General features: G+C 46.1%; 1 protein-coding gene across 6 annotated transcripts in view; it reads right to left on the reverse strand.

The window, feature by feature from the left end:
* Positions 1-16,758, reverse strand: part of GGACT (gamma-glutamylamine cyclotransferase) — a 49,446-nt gene that overhangs the window by 6,539 nt on the left and 26,149 nt on the right. For 5 of the 6 annotated variants that reach the window (XM_061435314.1, XM_061435317.1, XM_061435313.1 and 2 more), the window contains one exon: positions 4,474-4,528. The exons of the other annotated variant lie outside the window; for it this stretch is intronic. The gene's annotated coding sequence lies outside the window, so the exon portion shown is untranslated. The remainder of the gene's footprint in view (positions 1-4,473; positions 4,529-16,758) is intronic. 6 annotated transcript variants of the gene reach the window in all.

The raw sequence follows: 16,758 nt of genomic DNA on the forward strand, positions 1-16,758 counted from the left end.
ATTGGACTATAATTGATTTACAGTGTTTCAGGTGTATAGCAAAGTGATTCAGTTATTCATCTATTCACCCTTTTTCAGATCCTTCACTCGTATAGATGAGTACAGAATGTTGAGTAGAGTTCCCTGTGCTACAAGTAGATCCTTGTTGGTTATCTATTTTCTATATAGTAGTATGTGTTAATCCTGTGTTTATAATTTATCACCCTCCCCAAGTTTCCCCTTTGGTAAACACAGGTTTATTTTCAAACCTTGAAAGTCTGTTTCTGTTTTGTAAATAAGTTCATTTGTATAATATTTTAGAGTCCACATGAGTGACATCATATATTTGTCTGTCTTAGTATGATAATCTCTAGGTCCATTCATATTGCTTACAATGGTATTATTTCGTTCTTTATAATTAATATTCCATATATTTATACACACACACACATCTTCATCCATTCCTGTCAAGGGGACATTTGGGTTGCTTATATGTCTTGGCTACTGTAAATAGTACTGCAGTGAACACTGGGGTGCGAGTATCTTTTTGAATTAGTTTCCTCCAGATGTACACCCAGCAGTGGGACTGTTGATTACGTGGTAGTCCTGTTTCGTTTTTAAGGACCCTCCCTACTGTTCTCCATGGATGCGGCACCAGTGTACAGCCCACCAGCAGCAGAGGCGGCGTCCCTTTTCTCCACGCCCTCTAGCATTTACTGTTTGTATACTTTTTGATGATGGCCATCCTGACTGGTGTGAGGTGATAACCTCATTATAGTTTTAACTCACATTTCTCTAATAACTAGTGATGTTGATCATCTTTTCATGTGCTCTTCAGTCACCTGTTTGTCATCTTTGGAGAAGTGTATGTTTTCTGCCTATTTTTGTTTTTTGATATTGGTGTATTTTGGAGATTAATTCCTTATTGATTTCTTCATTTGCAAATGTTTTCTCCCATGCTGTGGGTTGTCTTTTCACTTTGCTTCATTGTGGGTTTTAATTTGCATTTCTGTAATGATTAGTGATTTTAAACATCTTTTCATGTTGGCCATATATCTTCTTTGGAGAAATGTTTATTCAAGTCCTTTGCCTGGTTTTTAATCAGATTGTTTTCCATTGTTGAGACATAGGAGTTACCTGGAGCTTCTGAATATTGACCTTTTATTGGACATGCGATGTGTAAGTATCTTCTCCCGTTTCCCAGGCTGCCTTTCTGCTCTGCTGATTGTGGATTTTGCTGCACATAGTTTACATCCTGATGTCACCCAACTTCTGCTTTTATTGCCTGTAGTTCTGGTGTCATAGCCAAGAAACCCCTGCCAAGCCCAGTGTCATAAAGCTCCTGTTCTGTATCTTCTCCTGAGTTTTATAGTTTTAGTTATGTTGAAGACTGAGCTATTTTGAGTTAATCTTTGTGTATCGTGTAGATAAAGTAGGGGTTCAACTTCATTCTTTTGCATATAGATACCCAGTTTTCCAACAGTTGTAAAAAACTGTCTTTCTACCCATTGGTCTTTCCACCTTTGTCAAAAAATCATTTGACCATACATCTAAGGATTTATTTCTAGGTTCTCTATTGTGTTCAATAAGGCTTCCCTGATAGCTCAGTTGGTAAAGAATCCACCTGTAATGCCAGAGACCCCTGTTCTATAACTGAGTTGGGAAGATCCATCCAAGAAGGGATAGGCTACCCACTCCAGTATTCCGGCCTGGAGAATTCCATGGACTGTACAGTTCATGGGGTCACAAAGAGTTGGGACACGACTGAGCGACTTTCACTTTCACTTTTCACTGTGTTCAACTGAATTTGTCTTAGTGTCAGTATGATGCTATTTTGATCGCTGTAGCTTTGAAGTATGTTTTGGAATCAGGACATATGAGACCTCCAACTTTGTTTTTTCCTCTAGATTGCTTTGCTCTTTTGCAGTTCCTTGAAATTCCGTATGAATTTCAGGAGGGATTTTTCTATTTCTGAAAGAAAAATACTATTTGGAAATTTTGACAAGAACATTAAATCTGTTTAGGTAGTACTGACATCTTAATAATTTAAGTCATAATCCATGAAGATGAGATGTCTTTCCAATTATTTGATTTCCTTTAATAATGTTTTGTAGTTTTCAGTGTACAAGTCTTTCACCTCCTTGGTTACATTTATTTCTAAGTATTTTATTCTTTTTGTGTAATCGTAAGTGTAAAATTTGGGGGGAGAGTGTTCATTGTTAGTATATACAAATGCAACTGATTTTTGTGTACTGGTTTTATTCTGCAACTTAATTTTCTTGTGGAAATGTTAGGATTTTCTATATAAGATCATGTGAACAGAGAGAATTCCATTTCTTCCTTTCTAATTTGGATGTCTATAATTATTTTTTCTTTTATCACTATACTAAAAGTAAGTGGTAAAAGCAAACATCCCTGTCTTGTTCCTGATCTTAGAGAAAAGCTTTTTCACCATTAAGTTTGATGTTAGCTGTGGGCTTATCATACACGGCCTTTATTAGGATGGTGTAATTAGTTTCTTTCTATTCCTAATTAAATGCTTTTGCCATGAGGTAGTGTTGAATCTTGTCACATGATTTTCTGTATCAGTTGAGATAGTGTTTTTCCCCTTCATCCCGTTAATGTAGTATACATCGGACTTCAGTGTATACTGACTGATTTTCATACGTTGAACCATCATTGCATTCCACGAGTAAATCCCACTTGGTCATGGTATATAATCCTTTTAATGTGTCACTGAATTCTCTGTTAGTATTTTGTTTCAAATTTTTGCATCAATTTTCATCAGAGACATTGGTTTGTGTTTTTCATATAGTGTCTTTTTCTGGCATTGGTTATCAGGGTAGTGCTAACCTCACTAAATGAGTTTGGAAGTGTTCCCTCCTCTTAAATTTTTGGGAAGAGTTTGAGGAGAACTGGTGCTGATTCTCTTTGCATGTTTGGCAGAATTCAACAGTGAAGCCTCTGGTTCGTATTTTCATTGTGGAGGGATTCTTGATTACGAAGTTGATCTCCTTGCTAGTAACATGATTCCAGTCTTAGTGAGGTGCATGTTTCTAGGAATTTATCCATTTAGGTTACCAGTTTGTTGCCATACAATTGTTCATAAGTATTCTCTTACAATCCTTTTCATTTCTGTAAAATGGGTTGTAATGTTCTCGCTTTCATTCTGATTTATATCGTCTCTTTTTTTCTTAATCTAGCTAAACGATTGTCAGTTTTTTGCTCTTTTAAGAAAACCAGCTCTTGGTTTCATTGATTTTTCTCTATTCATGTCTGTTCTAACCTTTACTATTTCCTTTCTCTGCTAGCTTTGGGTTTAGTTTTTCTCTTTCGAGTTCCTTGTTGCCCTGTGCTCTGGTCTTTGTCCATCATATTCAGCTGATTGCCAAGGGCTGCTGTGAGGGTCACGGCCAGCAGAACACGTCAGAGACTATTACATGGGCAGGTCCTCCCAGCCGCTGCAGGGCTACCTCAGAACACGCCTGCGATCCACCGGTCAGGAGCACGCTGGGCCCCTCCTGAGCACCACCCCCTGGGCCAGTGTCGGAGGGGTGGCAGTGCCACGACGGAAGGGGACGCTGCCTTCTGTCGGGGGCACATCCCTGTGTCTCCCACCCCGTTCTCCTCCTGCCACGTAGCTCCTTCCACGGCCCTGGGTTAGGGTCGGAGTCTTGGATAAAGTGTAAGGACTTGGTTCAGTAAATAACATAGGCGATGAGCCGTTTGGGCTTTTCCAGAGCAACTGAAGACTGTTCATCTCTAACGTGAAAGAGGCGCTCCCAGGTCGGCCCATTGAAGGGTGCTGTGGCACAGGGGCGGGCCTGAATCAAACTCCCCCTCCGTCACCTAACACATGCGGGCCTCTGGGCATGCTAAACTTTCTGAGCATCTGTGCCTATTGTTGAAAACTGCATTCATTCCTGTCTCCCTAAGAGCCAATCTCTCCTGACTGTGCCAGGCCTTGGGACTCAGCGAAGGTTAATCCCCTCTTCCCTGTGACTGTATTCCCACCTTAAGTTCTCCATCCCAACTGCTTCCTATAGCAAGATCTTACACATCTGCTAGCTTATATTCTTATCAAGGAAGCCCCTTACAAATGAAACAGAAAAGAATATTCTACATAATAAATGGGAGAGGGGAATCAAGCATTAGTCATGACCTTAATTTTGCAGAGCCAAGGCAAATACCTGGGAAGGTGACATTACATAGAAATGATCATGGGTAGGCCAGTGTGTTGATTCCAACTCTGTAGAAAATCAGTTCAGTAACTTTCTTCTGCAGAAGAGGCTGGCTTATTTCCATAAAAGAAAACCTGGCAATAAAAAGTTAACCTTCTTTTCTAGGAAATACTGTAGCCTGATAGAATGAACGGATTATAATTCTCTACATTTTATCTACTGAATTACATCCTATATTAAGACTACCACTTATGTAATAAAAAAAATTAATATTGTGCATTTCTGGCTCCCTTCACAAGAAAAACATCATTACCTTTCTGATTGTGTTTTGAACAACACACACAGAGCCTTCAGGAAGAGCCTTGTCCCTGTGGGGATTGAGAAAGGATCAGAGTTAAGCACTGAAACAAGCAATTAATTCCCATTAGAGGATTAAGGCACTCATGTTCACTTTGAATCAGAAAAATGAATTGCGAATAAAATCCTGTACAACCAAGAGGTTACTTGTCAAAGTTAATAAATTAGAGCACCGAAGGGCAAAGTGGAGGCACGGAAGTTGAGCGGCCACAGGAGGACTGGTGAGCAACTGGTGGGGTTGTGTTTTCACTGGACGAGGCCACGGCCGGGATGCTGTAGCAGTGTGGGGTGGGGGGTTGGGTGCTGTCTTTAATAGATGTATTCCTGAAGAGAAGCCTGAAGGGGTTTCTACCCTGTTGTGTCACCACCCCCCACGCATAGATTTCCCTCTAGTGTTTTACCGTTAATATAAAGAATCAATGAAAAGGGACACAAAGGAGTTAACATCCAACTTGGTGTATCTTACTTTCGGGTTTTAGAGCGGATTCTAAATGAACTCACGCAGTGTTTCTGTAGACAACGTTACTGATGTTTAAAGCCTGGACCGGGAGGCCCTGCTGTGATCAGGACTTAGTCACCCTCCCCTCGGGAATCCTGAAGCCCAAAAGCCAAACCCTTGTCTCAAGTCCAATAGGTCAGGAATAATGTGGACGTCCAGGGGTCAGCCCAGAGGTGGAACAGGCTCAGAGAGAGTCTCAAAAAGTTTCACTTCAGCAAAATTTGGTGAGTTTAACATTGTCAATCTTTAAGAAAACAAAAACACTCATGGAAATGTCCATCTGGTCTGGCACTACTTGAAATGCCTGTCACTTATTCAGCAGTTTTCTTACTGAAACACAGTCCATCTAGAGTTTCCTGTTTCATTGCTGAAGCAGAAATTGAAAGTAATTATGAGTCCTCCGCATAATCGTTGGTTTTTTCCCTGCTTAATATTTTTTCTTAGCCACCTGGTGGCAAGAGTGTAAAAAGGCAGGATTTCATTTAAGAGTTTAATCTGGTTTACTAATTAGAACTGTTGTACACACTGGGACCACATTTAGAAACACACACGCCAGGTGAACCAAATAGAAAACGGCTAATATTTAACTCTCCTTAGACTGCAAAAGGGTGTAAATGGGCACCAGCGTCTAACATGAAAACCACCTCTACAAAAGAGGCGTCTCTACAAAATATTCATGCAGGATTAGTATTTTATGACACAAGGCAATGCTAAAGAGTTAGAAACGAGGACACGGAGATCTTACTCTTTTCTCTGAGTGATAAATCCTTAAGCCATGAACAGCGCCCAACTGCCTGCCGTCAGGGTTAGATTAGACCGCGCTAGAAAAGGCAGGAGCAACGACCGGCTTGGGTCGCACAGTTAGGCGAAGCGGCTCTGCCATGGCCGGCCGGGCGCAGGACCAGCCTGGGGACGGCCACTCGCCGCGCCTCCCCCGCGGCCGTGTCCAGCTCTCCTCGGTCGACCTCGTGCGTCACACGCGTGTGTGACGTGTGCTCTCTGGAGGGCTCGTCTCCTTGTACGGGCACCGCCTCCCCCCTCTAACATTCCTCTCCCCTGAGAGACGCCCGAGAGTCTGCTCGTTACACGGAAATCCCTCAGAAGTCCCTCGGGCTGTAGGAAACAGGTGGGAAAACAAGCCGCTCGACCTCTGCCCCGGCTCGGGCCGCCCCCCCCCCCCGGGCCCTGCGGCCGCTTTGATGCCGCTCCTCGCCCGCTTCCCTCACGACGGCCCAGGGCTTCCTGCTGCCGCCGCCGGAGGCCCCGGGCACGTGACAGCAAAGCGGCTTCCTGACGGCGCCCGCATTGGCGGGCACGGCGCCTCTGGGGTCAGCAGGCTGGTCCCCACTCGCGGTCGCCCCGCAGGTTCTGAGCCTTCCCGGGTCCCCTCGCCCCTCGGGGCCTCCCAGTGCGGCCTGGCCGCCGTCCTGCTCTGCCCATGCCAGACGTTCCTGAGGAAACTTAATGCCACGCCACTGTAACGGCCACCGTTGTCATCTCTGAAACACGGACCACCGGGGAGACGAGGTGGCCCCTCACCTGGGGAGCGCCCCAGGCCGAAGGAGCTGCGGGGTCAGAGCCCGAGTCCTCGGGGAGGGCAGGGGCTGAGGACCTGCGCCAGGAGGGCTCCCACGCCTGTCCCGCCTGCAGCCGGACCCCCAGGAAGCCCCTCCTGCCTGCCCTGCGGAGGCTGTGCCAGGTGCCCTCTCGGGGCCTCCCACCCAGACTCGGGACAAGCCCAGCGCCCAGCCCCGGGGGCGCCGGCCAGGCTCCACTTCCGCCCTCAGCCCTCCGGCACACGCCGGCGTTTCCCAGGCACGGGGCACCCACCAGGCAGCCTGCCGGGGCCCAGCACGTGCAGGGCCCCTGTCCTGGAATCGTTAACGATCTGCTCTGAACCTGTGCTGCGTGAGAGAAGCCCGGGGCGGCACTTTGCCGCCTTCTGGCCCGCAGAGCAGCTCCGCGCAGCCCCGGCGGCTCACGGCGTCCTCGACACCCCAGGAGCAGAGTCCTGGTGGGCCCGCGAGGAGGCTGAGCGAGGCCGAGGCGGGGTCTCACATCCACGCCAGGTCAGCCAGGAGAGGACGCCTGTCCCTTCCAGGCAGAAGCCGCGCTGAACGCAGGAAGGAGGCACAGTGTTCAGGCCAACACCGGCAGGCAAACCCTACCTCCCCCCCACCGCCCCTTCCTTCCACGGGCCCTCCCGAACAGGCCGACCACCCACACGAACCCACAGGGCGGGCAGGGCGACCCGCAGAGACCCTGGTCCCCGTCCTCGGTCTCTGCTCCAGCACCGGGGGCCGAAGGCAGACTGTCTGCAGAGCGTGCACGTGTTGAAAAGGGAAATCAATGCAGGTGAGAGAGTTCAGAGCAGAGTTTCTAATTCTGACAAGAATAAAGTATGTATGTATGCACGAATTACAAAATATTGTCATTTCTGTGATTCCACATATGAATTAAATGTTCCTATATTTGCATTTAAACTTAAAACTGAAGTTGTCCAATATAAAGGTAAAGGATAAATTGAAGGCTGAGAATTTAACATAATAGTAAAATAATATACAATAAAATGTAAAATAGCAACTGAAAAAACACGGTAAGTCAAGAGAGACTGAAGAAAGGAAAAGGCTTCCTATTGAAGACCTTTAACAGCACTTCCCTGCCTTCTGAACAGGGGACCCCATGTTTTCATTCTGCACTTTGTTCTGCCTGGAACCATTCTCTCTAAACTGTTTCTCGAAACCACAACACTCCTCAAGGGTAGGGGTTTAGCATTCTCTTCATCTCATGTTTCCCACATCACCTAGCTCGGTTCAGGGTGTGCAGCAAGCACTTAATAAATACTTGCTGCAGTAAAGCAAGAGGTTTCCCTTTCGGTCCAGACTCCCAAAGAGACCCTGCAGCCTTCAGCGTGTTGGGAATCTCACATTCTCTGTCAAAACCACAGGCTCAGATGCCGCTCAGGGTGCAGACTTGTGAAAGCCACATCTAGACTGGTGGCTCTGTCACCGCCTCCTTCAGAAGCCAGACACGGAGGCACGGATCAGGGAGGGCAAGCGCTCTGGAGCCCTGCCCCAGCCTCCCCTGCAGTGAGCATCCATGCGCAACGAAAGGCCACCATCCAGAACCTAAGGAACCAACCTCCAGGGACAACACTCAGACCAGTGTGTGTGTCTGGGGGGGTGTTCTTATCTCTACCAGGGCAGTAGCTCCATGGGTATATACATTTGGCAAAATCATCCATCTTTGCACTTAATGTGCAAGCTTGCTTGTGTGTAAATTATACATCAAAGAAAGCTGAGTGAAAAAAAAATTAAGTAGGATTGTGGAAAGAAGGCAATCTGTCAGCCACTCCGCCTGTAATTATTACCAGTTTATGTTTTCATCTGAGTTCAACACACTTCACAATCCCTCAGTTCAGTTCAGTTGCTCAGTCGACAATCCCTAATCAATAGCAAAAACTTCCCTTTGAATTTCCACCAGCATCCAAGTAGCTCTACAACAGCTTTGCAATGGCCTCCCTTAAAATTCAGTTGTTTTCTGGAACCCCACACACGACACAACCAGGCAGACTTCTCTGAGACTGTCACCTGGGCTCCTAGAAGGAGGGGCGAGAAGTCCGAGGTGTCACCCGGGACGCAGGGGCCTCTGCGGGTCGGGGCCTGGGGCAAGACTTGGGCCTTGCCGGCTGCCATGAGCCACCCGGGGCCGGGCCACTGGCGGCCGACCAGAGACTTCCCACTGTGGCCATGCCGGGAGATGCGGCAGATGATTTGCCGCTCAGGATATTGTTCTGCAGGCCTGCTAGAGGAGCAGCTTTTAACTTGCTTGCTGGCAGTTGCTCAAAACATGTTTGTTCTGCCAGCAGCAAGCCCCCCATCAATGGGGAAGGAGTCAGGAATCTGCATTTGTGCCCCCCGACCCTTCATCCCCCTCCCCACCCCCGCCTGCAGGGCCAGCAGGTCTCTGTGAAGGTAGGTAACTCCCACCAGACTCTGTATGCCCCCAAGCATCTTTTTTTTTTTTCTTCTTAGACACAATTCAGGCAGAAAGCAATGGCGTCCACTACCCATGAGTGGACTATTTAAAAGGTTTTGTCTTTCAGAAACATTTTAAGGCTTAAATGCTTAACTTAAAGTGGTTTCTGACTGTCTGCTTTCTTATGTGAGAAATGGGAGTCTGGAAATGCAACTTAAATTTAAGTTAGAGGAAGTACAAAAGAACAAAGTCAGTCCCTTCTAGGTGGACAAAACGTCCCAGAAAGAAGAGAAATAGACCCATTTAAACAACTAGATAACCATTTTAGAAGTCAAGCTTCCCCTAAAGTGAATGAATAAATAAAATAATAATAAAACAGTAACAAATGCAGCTGAGGCCCCAGCTAGGCCCAGGTCCCCTATACTTAATGCAGTATTTCACAGCTTTGGAGGAACAAGAGGGTCAAAGGTCAAAGCTAAGCCACTGCCAACCTCAGAAGGGCCTGCATCACCCAGGCCAAGGGGGCCGGGCAGGTGGCGGGAGACATGGGAGACACGAGCTCAGCTATCCGGGGCCCCAGGACCCACAGGCAAGCAGCCAGGGGCCAACACTGTGGGGCAGAATGAATTTCGGGAGAAGACTGGAAGACGACCGCCAACCCGAGGCCCCAGAAGAGCACCTCCACTACAAAGGAGCCCTGAGCCCCATGCAGGAGGCACCAGCCCAGGACCTCACCGCTGGTGGGCACTGCTGGCCACGGCAAGTCGGGAACAACCGGACTCCATTTCCAGGGTTCTGGAATCCGGACTCACTGCTTCCGGTGGCAGTAACAGAAGCACCTTCAGAATTACTTTTTGCTAAGAATATGACTAAAAACCAGTTTAAGTTCTCTAGAAGGATGTTGGCTACCTGGAGGCGGTCAGGAAGGCAAGAGGAATGCAAACCTAGGAAAGCTCACACCTCCCTCAGGACACACGAAGGAGAATCACCCCCAGCACACAGTGCACACACGCGTGCACACACACAATTCCAGCTTTAAAGATGTGTTGTTTTTTTTTAAAGAAGCCTTTAAAAAATGAAAATACAACTCAAAATTAAGCCTGATGGGTTTGTTGATTAGTTAAGTGTCCCCAGAGCATTCAAGGAGAAGGAAATGGCACCCCACTCCAGTAATCTTGCCTGAGAAATCCCATGGGCAGAGGAGCCTGGTGGGCTACATATTGTCCATGGGGTCGCAGAGTCGGACGTGACCGAGCAAAGCATGCCGATCCTTTCAGTGCTTTTCCAGCCCAAGTAAAACTCAATTAAAACTGAATTACAAGCAAGAAGGGATTAGGGGAGGAAATTAAGGGCATATTACTGAACATGCGTTTAAACACTTCACATAAAGTGGATCCATTTATTCATATTCCTGTGAGTCTGAACACGCATCTGATCACTGCTCACCAATGGCAGTCAGAATATCTTGAGTCCAAAATTCCCAGAAATATGTATTTTGTTGAAGTGACGGCTTTAAAGGGGCTGGATGCACTGAGCCAAGTAAATCCAAGCCTCTTAGACACTCTGTCCCCAGCCAAACAAGCAAAGGCAAAGCCCACTGGGAAGGCTACGTGACCGCCGGCACCCACGGGAGGCTGACAGCAGCCTTCACACATCTTGGCCTCTGGCGTTTGGGGGTGGATATCAGGACCCTAAATGTTACTAAAAAGCATGATCTGCTCTACACTTGGCTTTTCAAAAGCACTTAAAAAAACAACAGGCAGGCCACTCCTGGGAGACCAAAATCCAGTTAAAATGTAAAAATGCCCTGTGGTCAGCAGAGAAGAAACGCTGCCACATTCAGGTTAACCGCTTTTTCAGACTTGTTTAAAAAATACCAGAACTGCTTTTCATCATGGGCCTTTTTCTCTTTTAAAATTAAGTTTACAGGGTTCTTTCAATCATAATAAAGAGAAAGACTTAGGGAAGCTCCACTGGGCTTATCCAGCCATTTTCCTAATTGAACAGCCTGATCATTTCAGTGAGGTGGTTAACAATTTTTTCTTTTGATTTATAGGAACTTTGTCTCCTTCCTCTCCCAAAACAACTTTCTTCTATAAAAATGAACAAAGCAATGTCAGCCAAGGACAAGAAAATCAGGTCTCTCTCCTCTCCCCGCCCTGTTGTGGGAGCAGCCCGTGGTCAGGGGGATGAGCTGTGTCTTCCTCCCCTTCTGGTATCTGAGGGGAAGATTACTGGAGGTTTCCCTGGTCTCTCAGGAGTCCCTCCCCAGAGATGAAAAGATGGGGACACCACGCATCCTGAAGGAGAACTACCTGAAGAGCAGAGTCTTCAAGGGGCAACAGGCAGGCACAGGTTGAGGGTGGTCAGGGGAGAGGGTGGTCTGAGCAGAGGGAACGGCCAGGCACCCCTGGGGGCTGGGAGCCCTGCAGAAGGCGCTAAGGAAGGCGGATTTCACCTCCATGTGATGGGGTACTGAAGGGTATTAGGTAAGCCTGGGAAGAGACAGGGTAAGTTGTGTGTTTTAAGAAATTGTCTAGTGCAACCACAGTGGAAGACCATTTGGCAGCATCTATAAAAGCTAAGCCTCTGCAGACACAACAGCCCAGCAACTCCACTCCAGGCATACGTGACACAGAAATTTGGGAGCAGGTTCACCAGAAAGACTTGGATGAGAATATTCTGACCAGCGTCATTTAGAATGGCCCCAACCAGATACTACTGAAATGTTCCTTAACAGTAAAATGGGCTAATGAACAGTGGTAGGCAGGCTGAGGAACGAACACTCTACAGTGATGAAAATGGACAAGCCTGTTCTGCGTAGCAACACGTGTAAACCTGAAAGCAGTGCTGAGTGAGAGTCAGACCGGAACAGCACAGGCAGTGTGAATACGGGCTTCCCTGGTGGCTCAGGGGAAAGACTCCATGTGCCGATGCAGGGGACTCGGGTTCCACCCCTGGTTTGGGAAGATGCCATGGAGAAGGGAAGGCCAACCCACTCCAGTAATTTTCGCCTGGAGAATTCCATGGACAGGAGCCTGGTGGGCTACAGTCCATGGGGTCTCAAGAGAAATGACTTAGAAACTAAAACAACAACAACTATGTGATTATATTTAGTTTTTCAATTAATTTTTTGGCTGCAGTAATTTCCCGACCAGGGATTGAACCCATGGCCCACACCAGAAAGTAGCAAATCCTAGCCACCGGACCACCAGGGAACACCTGTGCTTATAGTTACATGGCGGTAAATCACAGCCTGACCAACCTCTCTGCTGGATGTCAGGACAGAAGGACACCTGATCTAGGGTGTGTACCTATTATGGACTCCATCAAGCTTGTGATCTCTACACTTCTCTGTGTGTTATGCTTTCATAAAACGTAACATTTAAAGAAAACATACACTATCAGAGTAGAAGACAGATTTGCTGGACAAGGCTTAAAACACACGGAAAACTCCATGAACAAGACAGATAGGTGATTAAGTGGAGGTCAGAAGTCAGAGGGGTTTCCCAGGTGGTGCGGTGGTGAAGACTCCGCCTGCCGATGCGGGAGATGCAAGATTCGATCCCTGGGTCGGGAAGATCCCCTGGAGGACGGCATGGCAACCCACTCCAGTATTCTTGCCTGGAGAATCTCCTGGACAGAGGAGCCTGGCAGGCTATATAGTCCATGAAGTCACACAGAGTTGGACACGACTGAGCGACTGAGCACGCAGACGTCAGGGAGACCCAGGCAGCAGAGAAGTGGCCTGGTTTGAGCTGGACGGAGAAGCGGATGTTGCCCTGGCTGTAAAGTGGGAGGTGCCCCACTCAACACGGCCCCATGGCATGAGAGCTGAGGAAGGGTCCCCGGGAGGACAGAGGCCCCAAGACGTTTCACAGTGACTCAGACTGAAGAAGCTCTTTTCATGGAAGAACGAAGTCAACTGAAGCCAACTGGAAGCAAACAGTCAAACCCAGAATGTAGAACATTCTATGGGAGGAAATTTTATTAAAATGATTCATGCTGGATTAAGAGATCTAAGGCACGTAACAGCCCTGGGTAAGGTGCAGACCTTGTTTGGATTCTGATTTGAACCTATCAACTATAAAATGGCATTTCTGAGACAATCAGGAAAACCCTATAGGCATATATATAAGTAAAAGATGACACCAAGGAATCACAATTGATAGTTTTAGGAATAGCTAATGGCATATGGTTCTATTAAAAAAATGCTTACTTTTTAAGAGATGCATACTGAACTATCTAGAAGTTGTAAAATAGAACTTTAAAATACTGCAAGTAAAAAAAAAAGGATTAATGAACTGTGGCAAAATGTGGATCATTATTGACTGGGTAATAGATATGTGAGAATCATTGTACTAGTCACTCTACTTCCGTGCTCTCCAACCAAAAAAGAAAGAAAATTTGAATTATCAATATAAGAAATCAGAGGCGGGACATCTATCTATCTATATATTACAAACATTAAAGGGTAATAAATGTATATAGTGAACAACTTTATACCAGTAAATTTTAAACTTAAAGTAAAAAATTCCTTTAAAGACACAGTCAAATGTCACTAAAGGAAAAAATAAGCTGAATAACTATATCTATGAACTTTTACTTGGAGAGGTACATGGCTTCATTGGTAAATTCTACCAAACATTTAAGTATAAAAATGTGAATATTAAATAAACTTTTCCAGAAAATAGAAGAGAAAGGAACCTTTCACAACTTCTTTTATGAGGTCAATATTACCCTGACAACAAAACCAAATAAAGACATTCATGGCAAAGAAGACTACTGGCCAATATCTTTTATGAACATAAACAAACAAAAAAAAAGGTCCTGAATAAAATTAGCATATCAAATCCAGCAAAATGTAAAAAGGATGATACATCATTACCAAGGACTGTTTCATCTGAGGAATGTAAATTAAGCTTAATATTTGAAAACCAATCAATGAATTTAAACAGAAAAACCTCACAATGATCTCAACACATGCAGGAAAAATTATTTGACAAAATTCAACAATTCATGATAAAAATTATCAGAAAACAAAGAATAAAAGAGAACTTTCTCAATCTGATAAACAGCATCCCTACAGCTAACACCCCTTTTAATAAATAATCAAATACTTCTCTGTGGTAAAGAATCTGCCTGCAATGTGAGAGACCTTGGCTCGATCCCTGAGTTGGTAAGATCCCCTGGAGAAGGGAAAGGCTACCCACTCCAGAATTCTGGCCTGGAGTATTCCATGGACTGTATAGTCCATGGGGTCACAAACAGTTGGACATGACTGAGCGACTTTCACTTTTTCAGACTGGAAACAAGGCAGTGATTCCTCTCTTCCCATTTCTATTCAACACAGGATATGGAGCCTAGCCAGAGTAAGAGTGGTGCCAGTGGTAAAGAATTCGCCTGCCACTGCAGGAGAAGTAGACATGGGCTTGATCCCTGGGTTGGAAAGATCCCCTGGAGGAGGGCATGGCAACCCACTCCAGTATTCTTGCCTGGAGGATTCCATGGGCAGAGGAGCCTGGCGGGCTTCAGTTCATTGGATTGCAAAGAGTCGGACACAACTGAAGTGACTTAACACACACGCAGAGTAATGAAGAAAAGGCATACACTAGAGGAAAAGAAGCTATCTTTGTTCACAGCTAACATGATTGTATTAAAAATCCTAAAGAACTGACAAAAAGCTACTGGAACCAATAAGTGAATTTAACAGAGTCTTAGCATACAAGGGCAATACACAAAAATTAACTGTATTTTTGTATACTAGCAGAAAACTAGTGTATTTTAAAATATAAAATATACTAAAAACAGGAACTTTAGAAATCTAGTACCCTTTACAATAGCACCAAAAAATATGAACGACATATGGACATTAACAAAATATGACCTGTAAATAAAAATTTTATACAGTATTGAGAGAAATTAAATATATAAGCGGAGAGATAGACCATGTTCTCACAGATCAGAACTCAACACTGTAAAAATGATAATCCTCCCCAAACTGAATTATAGATTCAACATAATCTTAATGAAAATCACAATAGGTTCTGGGTTTTTTTTTTTTAAGAAATTGATGAGCTGATTTTAAAATATAAATAGAAGTTCAAATTAGAGAATAGAATAGCAAAAACTATGGAAGAAGCCAAACAAAGCTTGCACTTCTGTATCTACTACAGAGCCACGCAGACGACTGCAGAATTAGAGGCACACATCAAGATCACGAGAGTGCTGTGTCACAGACGTCCCTCAAATTTTGTTCTCCTCCAACAACAAAAGTCAGCCTCTGGGGAATCGGGGGGCCCAGCACCGTTCGCCCAGGGACTCGGGAGGAGTCCGGCCCATCTGTGCATCGGGTAATGGGGGCTGTGGAACCAGCAGGGGCCCGTGAGAGGCTCCACCCCTCTCAGCCGCCAGCTGGGAGCACCTCAGAAGACTCACACGGGCGGTCACCTACAGACGAGAGCGCCTGGTGAATCCAGCTTTCCAGGGAGGTTCCAGCGCCCCACAGAGCAGAAAACCACGTGCCTGGACACACCGGTGCTGTGTGGACAGCCTGCCTGGACTCCAGGAGGGGCAGGCTGACCATGCCAGCATCACCACCAACCCCAGGTTGGAGTACCCGGGGCAAAACAAGGCCTTCTCCCTCGGGGGAAAGGGAGAGCGCCCAGCTTGCCCAGCTGCGGGACCGTCAGAGAGACACTTCTCTCCTGCAGCACCCAGGGTATCAAATCAGGCCCTCCAGGACTGGAGGCAGAGACAGATGGGAACAAGAGCAGATTAGATTCTCGGAGGTCGTTAATTTGTGTCTGCACTGTGGACTCCATCAGGAAGCCCGTCTACAAACTGCTAGGGAAGCCTCACCCAAGGAGCCCCCATCTGGCCTGTGGGCACCCCCAGCACCCTGCTTGCCTTGCCCACACCTCCTCGACTCTCAGAACGGCTCCCTTTACATGCTCCTGAGAGCGAGATGTGGTGAAAGGCTAGGGGACACGCACAGAAAGCAGACCAGGGAGAAAGCACAAACTGGAGCTGCAGCACCGATTTCCTGAAAAGGAGAGGCTATCAACAGCCAGCCTGGTGCCTTGGGAGATCAGAAGACGCACAAGCCTAAGAATCCTGCCACAAGGCAAGTGGGAGGTGTGGAGCTGGTGTGTTCATACGAGCTGTGAGAGAGCTTCGGAATCTATCGAGGCAAAGAGGGGAGGTGGTGACTGCTACCTCAAATGTGAAAGCAGCAACACGAAACGCCAAGAAACATGAACAATCAAGGACATGTGACATCACCAAAGGACAGCAATAATTTCCCAGTATCCAAATCCTAATACATGGAGCTCTACAATGTACTTAATAGAGAGTTACAAATAACTGTTCTAAGGAAACCTGAGCTACAAGAAAACCCAGAAAGGCAAGTCAATGCAATCACGAAAACAATATATGAACAAAATGAGAAAATCAGCAAAGAGAGAGAAATTATTAAAAAAGAACCAGAAAGAGGTTCTGGAGCTGAAGGACTCAGAGAAGGAAATGCAAAGTGCACAGAGAGCACCACCAGCAGAACAGACCACACAGAAGAAGGGTCTGTGAATTAGAGGAAAGGACTCCAAAAGACCCAGACACAGAAGGATAAAGAGGAAAGCGTGCAAGAGAACGAAGAGAGCCTAGGGGAATTAGGGGACCCAGCAAAAGAACTGATATGTGAATTAGTGGAGTTCCAGAAAGACAAGAAAGGGAGAAGAGGGTAAAAAACTTATTTAAAGGGAAAAT

This window comes from Bos javanicus, chromosome 12 (assembly GCF_032452875.1).
Source record: "Bos javanicus breed banteng chromosome 12, ARS-OSU_banteng_1.0, whole genome shotgun sequence".
Classification (NCBI taxonomy): domain Eukaryota; kingdom Metazoa; phylum Chordata; class Mammalia; order Artiodactyla; family Bovidae; genus Bos; species Bos javanicus.